Below are 6,133 nucleotides of genomic sequence, written 5' to 3'. Positions count from 1 at the left end.
GGCATGCTGCTATGATAGATGAAATGGACTCCTTAATGAAAAATGAGACTTGGACTTTAGTTCCAAAACCTGCAGGTAAGACCCTTGTTGATTGCAAGTGGATCTTTAGTGTTAAGGAGGGAAATACTGAAAAGGTGCCAATAAGATTTAAGGCTAGACTTGTAGCGTAAGGATTTACGCAAAAAGAGGGCATAGATTATAATGAGATATTTTCACCTGTGATAAAGTACACAACAATTAGAGTTATGCTTGCCCTTGTTGCACATTATGATCTTGAACTTGAACAAATGGATGTGAAAACTGCTTTCTTGCATGGTGACCTAGATGAAGTGATTTATATGAGACAGCCACCTGATTTTATCGATGAAACTAAATCTGATCATGTGTGTCTATTAAAAAGATCATTATATGGTTTAAAGCAATCTCCACGACAATGGTACAAAAGGCTTGATAATTTTGTATCTACTATTGGTTTCAAAAGAAGTGAATATGACCATTGTCTTTACTTTAAAAGAAATGATGAAAATGCTATTGTTGCATTTATACTTCTTTATGTGGATGATATGTTGCTGATTGGTCAGAATATGCATGTTATTAATCAGATAAAACGGTCTTTAAGTGCTGAATTTGAAATGAAAGACCTAGAACATGCAAAGAGAATCTTAGGTATAGAAATCACTAGGAAAAGGCACAGTAGGATACTGTACTTGAAGCAAACTGCATATATTGAAAAGATGTTGACTAAGTTTGCCATGCATAATTCTAAATCTGTTTCACTTCCATTGGCCAGCCATTTTAAACTTAGTAAAGAGCAATGTCCTGTAAATGAATCCGACATTAGGCAAATGGAAAATGTACCTTATGCTAATGCCGTAGGTTCTGTCATGTACACTATGGTATGTACTAGACCTGATGTAGCTCATTCCATTAGCTCACTTAGTAGATTTATGGCTAATCCAGGACCAGACCATTGGGTTGCTCTAAAATAGCTGTTGAGGTACTTGAAAGGATCTTCACATGTTGGTTTAATCTTTAGTGCTTGTAATGAAGGTGTTGTACTTAAGGGTTTTGTAGATTCAGATTTTGCCGAAGATAGAGACAATAGGAAATCTACTACTTCTTATATGTTTACTTTGTGTAATACATGCATTAGTTGGAAATCTCAACTTCAACCTATTGTTGCTTTATCTACTACTGAAGCTGAGTATGTTGCTGCAACTGAAGCAATAAAAGAAGCATTATGGCTTAAGGGCTTATTATCTGAAATAAATGAATTGAGTAACCCTGTTGTCTTGTATTTTGATAGTCAAAGTGCAATTCACCTATGTAAAAATCCCGTTTTTCATGAAAGAACAAAACATATTGATGTTAAGTTGCATTTTATTAGAGATGTTGTTTCTAAAGAACTTATATTACTTGAGAAAATTGCAACTCAGTATAATCCAGCTGATGTAGGTACTAAGGTAATTCCTTTAAACAAATTTAAGTCTTGTTTACAAATTTTGAGCATTGATGCTGGTTAAGTGTTTTGTTCTGCACAGGTGCTAAGATTGATGCTTGTTGAGAATGCTGGGAAGCTGTCTTCTTGAGAAGGACATTTAAATTGTATTTTACATTTATTAGGCTTCTTGTATGATCACTGGCATCAAGGTGGAGATTTGTTGGGCTGTGATGCCATTTGATCCAGTCCAACTGTTAGGCAATGATGAAAAGGCCCAAAATGGATTTAATACTTGGTCCATTAATTATATACCTAGAAGGCCCACTTAACCGAGCCCAATATCCAGCCCACACACCTTAGTCGCTCTTGGACCGTTGGATTGACCCGCTGATCAACGGTTGATGATATTACCTATAAATATCCCCCTTACTCCTTGTTTGGCTCTTGGGATCGTCATTTCTGATTTCTTTCTTTCTCTCTGCCTTCTGGAACCTTCGTGTTCCCTGTCTGTGTGACCCTTCCTTCTTCTCTTTGTGAGATTTCTGGTTGATTATCTTTGTGATAATCGTGTTCTTGTGTGATTCTCCTTTGTGTGAGTAATCGACCGAAGGTAGGCAGTTTGATTTCTTGAGTCCAGTGAAGTGACCTTGGTGTGTTGGGTTGTGAGGGTTTGGGTTTGAGTCTCGGTGCCTCTGTGATGGTAAAATGGGCGTGGTTTGAGCCTTCGATTGAGAGATCTAAGCCTTGATGTTGTGATTTAGGGTTTATGATGTAATCTGCGATTTTATGTTTTCATCTATGTTTTTCGGATCCTGTTTGTAATAATAACCTATACACTGTACAAGGTAAAAGGGATTTGTTTGCTTTTATTTTTATCATCTATAGAAATGTATGCTGTAGAATGAGTTGGCATAGAGTGATAATAAACTAATCCACAGAGATTGTTGATCAAGCCCACAGGCAATTGCGCATAATAAAGCAATGACAGTAATAATGAGTCTCTATGATACATCTAATGTTTCAAAAATATTCAGTCAATTTGTTCACAACTTGCATTCTGAAAATTAAAAATGTGAGCGAATTAGCGAAGATACAAGTTCTTGTCAGGGCCAGACCTCATCAACATTGATGAAGGTTGCCTCCTCTGGAATATCAGAGATTCCATTGGCTAGCAATTGACGAGCACGTTCACGTGTATGATACAGCTTGTCCCTCACATCAGCAAGAATAACACGATATGGTTCATTTGGCGGAATTTGCTTCCAGAACTCTGGTATCAAACATGAGAAGAACTATCAACAAGACAAACAGAAACCCGTCATATTTGAATTTTTAAGAAGAATTAAATAATACAATCTACTCCCAGATTAATTACCATTTACTAGCACCTTCATAATAAGGGAAAGAATTATTCAAGGAGCACAAGATTAGATCAAAAGAATGTATTAAAGATAATGGAAAAGGGGTACAAGTATGCAGACTTATAATATCAATGAAACTATAAAGATTAAAGACCACAGACATAGTTAGATGATGACTGGAATAACCAAAAAGAATACAAAAGGTAAATGAAGAAAATAAATAAATGCTATCACCAGTGATGGGGAAATATTTGAATAAGTATGTCAGTTCAAACTAAAAATAAAAAGAACATACCAATGTAATGCTTTGCATCTCTTTTGGAAGTGCTGTGAAGTTCATCTGCACGTGCACGGAGTTCTTCATTGCAGCGCCACATAGAAAGCTACCAGAGACAGTATATTTTATAAAAATTCGAAGTTTTGATCAATCCAGGCACTGCTCAAAGGTTAATGCCGCCGTGACTATTTCTTACCTCGAATATGAGATCCTCAATCTGGGAGAAGTACAAATTAGCAGCCATCATTCTAGCTAATAAGCATACATCCCTTGTAACTTCAGGAGTTACCCTTGGATTGCCTGCCACAACATTTAAACATGTCTTAATTGCACTTTGACTAACAAGTTGGAAAATGAATTTTAAGAAGAGTGCTTCAAGATCTAGATATGGTAAATAAAGTATTTGCTGGCTTGAAAATTTATTCAAAACAAATAACCATAATTGTGTTATTTTCTCTGCCATGGAGATAAACGACAGATGCAGATTCGTAAAGAAATCAGTTTGTGCACTCATTGATTTCCAATGTCAATAGGAAATTAGCTGCTTTTCAACAACTACAAAGGGAAGACCATAATTCTACCATTCCAGACATTTACATTTTATAATTTGGATGCATACTTTGAAAAGTTCCCATTTATATATGGATATTTGTGGAATGAAGCACTTGATAAAGTTTATGTGAGACAGCCTAACAAAAATAAAATAAAATAAATGAAAAACCACAGTTGGGGCAGCCTTGTCTGTTCATCGATTTTTTATTAAAGCAGATCTTAGAATATGCCCTGCTTCTCAAAGAAAATATCATGCAACTAAAGAAAAGTGATAATTACTCCGGCAAAATAAGAAATTAGAAAACAATACCATCACGATCCCCACCCATCCAAGAAGAGAATTGGATAAGAGGAGCATTATAGGGAACACGCTAATTTATTCCAATGTTTTTCAAAGCAGTGTCAATGCGTCGTAAGAATTTTGGCACCCCCTTCCAAATCGTTTCATGGAAGTAACTCATTCCTGCCCTCATCTCATCTTGAGGAGTAGGAGGATTCCTCCTAATTTCATCAGTGCGAAAAGCAGCTTGTATCTACATGCATGGACAAAGGATTAAAAGATAAATGTGAAGAAATTGAAGTTTGGAGAGATTGGCATTGATTTTGTTAGTATCAAGTTTTAATTAACGAATCCCTAGGACTCACTGGCACTCTACGAGCACCGGCAAGTCATGGGATGCACCGACACTCTCCCAACACCGGCAAGTCATATCAGACTCCGACACGTTGCTGACACATAATGAAAATGTGAAGTGGTATGCCCTAATCCTTTTTTAGTTTCGTATAATTGGATGCGTTACCGACGCACTAGAGATACATCGTGTCCAACACTGACACATGCTGAAAATGTGAAGTGGTGTGTTCAAATTATTTTTTTGGTTTTGTACTTGAACGCATTACCAACACGCTAAAAGATACATCGTCAGTCTGACACTCGTGTCCGTATCAATGCTTCCTAGATGACTGCATTATGATAATCAGTCAAAAATGGGACTGATATTCTCCAAAAGTTGAGTTATTCAATTATTTAATAACTTCAGTGATGAGATGACCTAAGTAGCTCACTTCTTAGACATTACACCATAAACTGAGGATTCATTTATTCTCATCTACACACCCCATTAAGGAGCATTTTAGGAAATTTGGACTTTTTAGCACTTCTAAAACTCATGGACCAGTTGGAAGGTCACAAAACCAATGCATGGTAATGCTTATGTTAATGCAAATGCTTTACACTTAAGAATGGGTTATAAGAGGGAGCGACATAGATGTGTGAGCATGTATGTTTCGATGGGAGGTGATCAAATTTCTCAGCTTTGATGGGGCACAAACATGGAAGTCAGACTTGGCAGTATGTTAAACTTACTGATGTATAGAACCTACAGGGGTACCATTAATCACTTTTTTGTGTTATTTGTTACAGTAAAGCAGATCCAGATCCGGATCCGGATCCGGTTCCGGTTCCGGTTCCGGTTGGAGATTAATTTTAGGCTAACAAAATAATGCAGCGTGCAAGTATGCATAATTAGAAAATAGATATTATTCTGACTCAGATCACAATAGAAAACTCTTAAGAAGAACAAGTTACACATGCTGTGACAGACCTAATATACAAACAACATACCTCTCTTTGCAACGCCTCATCAAGCTCCTGCTTATCGTCAGGAGTAATGTCTTTGGCATTTAGCTGAGTCAAACAATCTCGAATCCTGGAAACATGCAAATGGAAGAGGTAAGAATTTTCCAAAAATTTAACTAGATATGAATAATAATGTACGGGTGCCACACGATGCCCTGTCATGTAGGTAAAACAATGAACTATACATATAAGCTACTTCTCATTAAACCAACATTAATCACAAACCTTGCATGCTTTTGAAGCAAAGATCTACGAACAGACTGAGTAGGATGTGCTGTAAATACTAAATCAACAGTCTGATTCTTCAAAGCATCAAAAACTTCTTCAGGAGTCTTGTTCAGTTGTCCTACAAGCCTCTTTAGTGTCTCTTCAATATCCGATTCAGTTGTTGCTGAGGCCTCATCAGAAAAGTCACGCTTTTTTAGCTTACTTCTACGTCTGTATGCAATCTGAACCTCTTCAGCCAAGTTGGCTAAATTAAGCATGTTGGAAAAAGATTTTGCAAGCACAATAGAATCCCCAGCATCCAAACTCGTTAGGACTTTCCCAAGCTCTTCCAGTTTCTGTGGATCACGCTACCCTTCATACTCTGCAGAGAGCTCGTAGCAGTCTTGAACCTTGTCCATAATCAAAGTCACAAAATAGGTTTCACAAAAACTGACACCAGTAAAATTCCCAACAGATGCACATTCTTTGACATCAATAAAAACTTCAAGAATGTTTTTAATAGCATTATGCGAACTTCAAGGTTCTGAGCTTTGTACTCGTTAAGTATTAGAGAACCAAATATCATCAGCTAATAAAACAATATGTATAGCTCTAAACAAGAATTAGCAGCGGAAAGCTGTTTATTTGACAAAAGA

General features: G+C 36.7%; 1 pseudogene; it reads right to left on the bottom strand.

Annotated features, from left to right (window-relative positions):
- The window catches only part of LOC111378245, a 15,507-nt pseudogene that overhangs the window by 6,880 nt on the left and 2,494 nt on the right, over window positions 1-6,133 (bottom strand).

Source organism: Olea europaea, unplaced genomic scaffold (assembly GCF_002742605.1).
Source record: "Olea europaea var. sylvestris unplaced genomic scaffold, O_europaea_v1 scaffold1794, whole genome shotgun sequence".
NCBI lineage: Eukaryota > Viridiplantae > Streptophyta > Magnoliopsida > Lamiales > Oleaceae > Olea > Olea europaea.
Note: the sequence above shows the minus strand (reverse complement) of the source record. Positions and strands in the feature narration are given on the sequence as shown.